The sequence below is a fragment of the Myotis myotis genome, unplaced genomic scaffold (assembly GCF_014108235.1).
Source record: "Myotis myotis isolate mMyoMyo1 unplaced genomic scaffold, mMyoMyo1.p scaffold_m19_p_26, whole genome shotgun sequence".
NCBI lineage: Eukaryota > Metazoa > Chordata > Mammalia > Chiroptera > Vespertilionidae > Myotis > Myotis myotis.
Window position 1 is genome coordinate 1,892,114 of NW_023416331.1, and position 6,626 is coordinate 1,898,739.

The 6,626-nt window shown below is 49.7% G+C and overlaps 1 pseudogene; it reads left to right on the forward strand.

The window, feature by feature from the left end:
* Window positions 1-784: 784 nt before the first annotated feature.
* LOC118679612 lies at window positions 785-2,700 on the forward strand (annotated as a pseudogene).
* The last annotated feature ends 3,926 nt before the right edge of the window (window positions 2,701-6,626 follow it).

The window sequence follows — 6,626 nt, forward strand, 5'->3', positions numbered from 1 at the left end:
GGACATAGGCCAAATGGAGCGGGTGTAAAAATGGGTAAACAGGCGAAGGGAACATAGTCAAAACATTGTGGTAAGTTTGCCTGGTGACAACTGATTACTAGAAGGAGTGGGGTGATCACATCGTAAGGTATAAAAATGTCAAATATTGTAAACCTAAAGCTAACATAACCAATAGAATATTATATATAGACTATATTTAAATAAGAAAAAAATTTGAAGGGCACATGTGTGGGTGAAATTGAATAATGATTAACTGGAAAAAATGTCTGCTGAGGTTAAAAAGGGTAGTTATTATGTAAGTTGGGAGGAGATAGAGTTAATTGCAATCCAGATTCTTTCTCTCTTTTCTCCACAGTAATACTAGGTTTATTTTTTCATAGTCTGATAAAATTTTGAAGATAAACTTCTCACTTACTTTGTGGTGTTTTTTGTTTGTTTTGTACATTTCATTATAAGGTATATAAAGAGAATATTTTGTGGGTCTTTCTAGATGTTATACTCCTGACTTATTGCTGGTTTGTTCAGGAACTCAGATGCCCTAAGCTTATAAATAATGAATGTAAAAATTCAACTAGCGAGTGCCACGTGGGGCCCGGCTTCGGCCGGACGGGCTGGGTCGCGGCTGCGGCTGGGGCGCTCGCGCCGGTGCCGTGGGTGCCGTGGGTGCCGTTGGGGCCGTTGGGCGACGCGAGGCGAACCGGCGGCCGCGCGTCCCGCCGAGGGCGGCTCTGGCTGAGGGCGGAGCGGCGGGCGGAGCGCCCGGGCAGCGGCTGAGCCGGCCGCGATGCTGGCGGGAAACCTGGTGGAGGAGTTGGAGACCACCAGGTGGAGGTGGTACGACCACCAGGCCCTCCGGCAAGATGTCCAACTTGCTGCTGAGCTTGGGAAGACATTACTGGATCGGAACACAGAGCTGGGGGAGTCTCTTCAGCAGACGTACACAGCCAATCAGGAGCAGCTACAGGAAACTGAGCACCTGACCACGCAGGTGGAGCCCCTGCGGCCGCTGAAGGAGCAGCTCGATGTCGCCGCCAGGGAGCCGGACGAAACCAGTCAAAGGCTTGCGGCCGACAGCAAGGCTCGCGGCAGAAGATTCTGAGCAATGGCCGTCGCCCCTCACAGCCTGCCTGAAACAATGGAATGCCTGCGAGCCAGCGTCGATCACCTCCAGGGCCACGGGGAGGAGCTGAAGTCGTCTGGCCAAGGGAGGAGGAGCCAGGGGAAGCGTGGCCAGAAGTCGGCACCCAGCTTCTCGGGTCTGAAAGAGCTGTATGACTTACGCCAACGCTTTGTGTATGACCTTGTGTTTGCAGAAAAGATCACTTCCTTGCCAAGGCAGCCAAGCCCCGACGAAGAAGAAAACAAGCATTTGAAGAAGGCAGTGAGGATGGAGCGGCAGAGGCGGTGGCCTTGGAGGAGGAGTACGGGCTGTGCTGAAGGAGAACAGTGAGCTGGAGCAGCAGCTGGGGGCCACTGGCGCCTACCAGGCCCGGGCGCTGGAGCTGGAGGCTGAGGTGGCTGCAATGCGGCGGGTGCTGCAGGCGGAGCGTCCCTTCGTGAATGGGGTCGAAAAGCTGGTACCCGACTCCCTATTTGCCCCTTTCTTTCTTTTTTTTTAAAATATATTTTATTGATTTTTTACAGAGAGGAAGGGAGAGGGATAGAGAGTTAGAAACATCGATGAGAGAGAAACATCGATCAGCTGCCTCCTGCACATCTCCTACTGGGGATGTGCCCGCAACCCAGGTACATGCCCTTGACCGGAATCGAACCTGGGACCTTTCAGTCCGCAGGCCGACGCTCTATCCACTGAGCCAAACCGGTTTCAGCCTATTTGTCCCTTTCAAAGAGCCTGGCCAGAGCCTGCTGGAGGAGATGCTGCTGACGGTGCCCGAGGCCCAGCGGAGGCCCCTCAAGCGCAGCAGCAGTGAGACGGTGCTCAGCAGCTTGGCCAGCGGTGACATCGTGAAGGGCCACGAGGAGACCTGCATCCGGAGGGCCAAGGCTGTGAAGCAGAGGGGTGTGTCCCTGCTGCAGGAAGTGCGCACACAGTATAGCGCCCTGAAGGCCAAGTACGAGGAGCTGCTGAGGAAGTGCCAATAGCAGGAGGGCGACTCCCTGTCCCACAAGGCTGTGCAGACTGCCAGGGCTCCAGCCAGGGACCCAGCTTCCAGGGACCCACCTGCCGCTGGTGCCCCCGAGCCTGCTGGGTCCCCCACCAGCACACCACCTCCCCAATACAAAGCACTCTTTGAGGAGATCTTCAGCTGCATCCAGAAGACGAAGCAGGAGATTGACGAGCAGAGAATGAAATATCGCTCTCTCCCCTCCCCTTAATGGGGCCTCCAGCTCCCCTGCTCATTTCCTATCTCCCATCACCCTTCTCCCACTCAGACATGTTTGTAGACCCCAAAGCCTGAAGTTGCTCACTACTTTGCTGACTCAGCAAGTGTGTATGTACAGTGAGGAAAGAGGATGGCTCCTGGTATCAGCTTCCTAACCCAGGTCCCTTTCAGCCCCGCAGTAAGCCCCTCCCATGACAAACTGGCCTCTGGCTGGCGCTGACTAGGCTGCCATTCTTTTAAAATATATTTTATTGATTTTTTACAGAGAGGAAGGGAGAGGGATAGAGAGAAACATCGATGAGAGAGAAACATCGATCAGCTGCCTCCTGCACACTCCCCACTGGGGATGTGCCCACAACCAAGGTACATGCCCTTGACCAGAATCGAACCTGGGACCCTTGAGTCTGCAGGCCGACGCTCTATCCACTGAGCCAAACCGGCTAGGGCATAGGCTGCCATTCTTGAGAAGCCCCGAAGCAGTGGGGGCAGAGCTGTGCTCCTGGAGAGGTAGGCCTGGAGCCTCCACAGGATGTACTTACATACACAGTGCCTACCACACTGGGAAAGGGCCGGGGACGCGGAGCTAAGGCGATCCCTGCTGCCTCCTGGCTTACCTTCTCAAAAATGTGGAAGCCAACCACCAACCTGAGCTGTCCCCGAGCACCGGTGGATACTGTGAATTCAGGAAGACCATTTCGGAGAAAGTAGGGGTCTAATCCAAAGAAACAGTGTTAACCAATACTCCACACCCTAGAGTTTCCTTTGCTACCAGTCGCACTGTGACAGGTGATCCTAACAGACCTAAAGCACTGAGCACCTGCAGAAAGGCGAGCTCTGCTGGACCCAGGTCCGCCTGTCAGCCTGCGCTCCACCCCGAAGGCCTGCACCCCCATCCAGGTGTGTTCACGCAAAGTGCAGTGTTAGGGTAGCCGCGCACACACCTATTTCCTTTCTTAAATACAAACGGGGAAAAGCTCTCCTGTGCTGTCTGAGCTGCTGACCTGCTCAGTGCCTGCGGCTCCTGTCGGTGGTTGGCCTTGGCTGCAGGAACCCCATCTGCTGCTTTACTGAACAGTGTTGGCATCATTCTAACTGTGGAAATGGATGACTCCTCGCACTTGAATACTTTAAAACTATTTAAGAGAACTGGGGTTCCAGTAATTGTATATATTTTTCTAAAAACCAAATAAAACTACCTATGAAAATGAAAAAAAAAAAAATTCAACTAGCTTGGCCAGCATGGCACAGTGGTTGAGCATCAGCCCATGAACCAAAAGGTCACTGGTTTGATTCCTGGTCAGGGCACATACCCATTTTTCAGGCTCAGATCCCAGTGTAGGGTGTACAAAAGGCAGCTGATCAATTATTCCCTCTCATCATTGATGTTTGTCTCTCTCTCCTCCCTTCCTCTCTGAAATCAATAAAAAAATATATTTAAAAAATTCAACTGTAGCATTTGTATTAGTGAGAAGTTTTCCACAATAAGAATGCCATTTATTTTTAAATATATTTTTATTGATTTCAGAGAGGAAGAGAGAGAAACATCAATGATGAAAGAGAATCATTGATGGTTGCCTCCTGAACTCCCACCCCACACTCCCTTCTGGGGATTGAGCCCACAATCCGGGTATGTGCCCTTGTCCGTAGTCGAACCTGGGACCCTTCAGTCCACAGCCGACACTCTATCCATTGAGCCAAACCAGCTAGGGCGAGAATGCCATTTATTATGGCATTCTTAAGTGTCGATCTGCCAGGTTAAGCCTTTCAGCACCACGGACAGATCTATACTTCCTTGTGTGTAGGTAGGGAGCTGCAGTTCTAGCTCAACTGGACACAATGGGTTACCAGAGAGGGAATTTAAGATAAACCTCAGTGGTCACACAATTGTGATCTTAAATACAGAAATCAGTCAAAGTCTCAAATACTCCATCTCCCCCAGTTCCAAACCTCCACTAACCATGCTATCACTGTAATAGAAAGGCCTGTTGGGGCAGAAGAGGAACTGAAGCCTAGAGGCAATCGCTTCCCTGACCCTCTCTCCCAGCAGCTTCCCTACAGTACGACAGCACTCAGGCCACAGCAGGCTCTTCCAGGAGGAGGACTTTAGCCTGGAGGGGGCTCTAGAGAAGCTGAGGGAAATGAAGACAGGACAATCCATTACGTTTAAAACTAGAGGTTCCCGCTGACCCTGGAGAGTTGATAAGAGGGTCAGAATGAACAGAGGTACAGAAGCAGAGAGAAGTATGGCATAAGTAGGGGAGGATGAGACTGAACTGGCAGGAGGCGCTGGGGGGAGGCGGTCTGGATCTGTAGGGTGGGGGGAGCTCAGGAATTTCTCCTCTCTGGACAGACAGCGCTTAAATCTTGAAGTAGTACTAACTATGAAAACTGCTGTGATGGTGTGTCCAGGGGCTAGAGAGATGAAACACAAACATGTTTCCAACCCGACCTGCCTCAGCTGTGTGGGGGGTTGATAACTGGATGTGAAGTGAATAGAGGTAAATCCCTTCCTCACCTTCTCCAGGTTTCCTAGGCAGCAAGGGTGCAGCTCGGCCAGAGGACTTGCGAGACCGTCTTGGATTGGAGTACATGGTGGTTTCAGGGACAAAGAAGTTTAGAGGCAGAAAGGGAACCTCTGAGGCTGAGAAAGATGAAGCATGGCGGGGCCTGGAAAACCCGAGTTCCAGATGTAGTTATTGTTTTAAATTATACACTCTCTGACAGACCCTCAGTTTAGCCACATGGTCTAGGGCAGGGGTGGGCAAACTTTTTGACTCGAGGGCCACAATGGGTTCTTAACTGGACCGGAGGGCCGGAACAAAAGCATGGATGGAGTGTTTGTGTGAACTAATATAATTCAAAGTAAACATCATTACATAAAAGGGTACGGTCTTTTTTTTTTTTTTTTTTTATTCATTTCAAACGGGCCGGATCCGGTCCGCGGGCCGTAGTTTGCCCACGGCTGGTCTAGTGTCATGTGAAATCAGAAGACTTTGGGATGGCCGTGTATGACAATATTTGTAAAAAATAGCTACAGGGCACTCACTATAGTGATTAGCAACAGAAACCACCTACCTATCAGCAGGGGGCAGTTGCACGTATAGCACCAAGGAGGAGGGTTAGAATGGATGAATCACCCGGGTGCTGGCTCCGTGGGGAGCACTGTCCTGTGCACGAAAGGTCCCGGTTGGATTCCTAGTCAGGGCACATGCCCGAGTGTGTGGGGCAGTTCCCAGTCAGGGTGCGGGAGGCAACCAACAATGTTTCTTACATCGATGTTTACCTCTCTCTCTTTGCCTCTCCTTTCCTCTCTCTCTCTCAAATCAACTTTAAAAACCATATTAAAAATTAAGAGTTAAAGCTTATTTTGTGAAACTGTCAGGATGCCCCTTACATTACATACATAAAACAGCAAATGGGCACTTTGAATGAATACTTTCATTTCAAAAAAGCTGCAATGAACACAAAAGTGAAATAGAAGTCATATTTGAAAGAAGTAATAATATCTCTATGTGCAGGTTATTTGATCTCATGCATAGAAATTCAAAGGAAAACACTAAAAAACACATTGGAATAAATGAATTCAGAAATTTGGCAGGATACAAGACCAACCCACACAATTCCAAATAGTATTAATGACTAAGCCAGAAATTATATTAAGAAAATAATTCAAAAAGAATTAAATAGGGATAGAAGTGACAGCCCCAAAATAACCCTCACATTTATGATCAATTGATTTTCAAAGATGGTGCTAAGACAATTAAATAGGGGAAAGAATCGTCTTTTCATCAAATGATGCTCGGACAACTGGATATCCAATGCGAGCACTAACATGATGAAACTCTCAGAAGGAAACAGTAAATCTCCACTAAGAGCACAAGCAAAAGGCGAGGAACAGACACAGTGGGCATCGTTAAGATGCGCGTCCAAGGACACCACCTAGAAAGCAGGACACGCCCAGAAGAAACGTTTGCTGCTGTTGCAGATGAGACATGTGGTAGCGGAGAGAGTGTGTGAAAACATGCGAAAGGCCAATAACCACATAAAAACATGTTCAGTCCCGACCGGTGGGGCCGGTGGTTGAGCATCCGTATGAGCCGGGGCCAGGCTTTGATTCCTGGTTGGAGGAACATGCGGGCTCATCCCCAGGAGGGGGCGTGCGGGAGGCAGTGACCAATGACTCGATTTCTGTCACTCTGAAGTTAATAAAAACATTTAAAAAATGTTCAACATCATATCCATCTGTGAAATGCAAATAAACCTGCAAGGAGGTACTTCTCC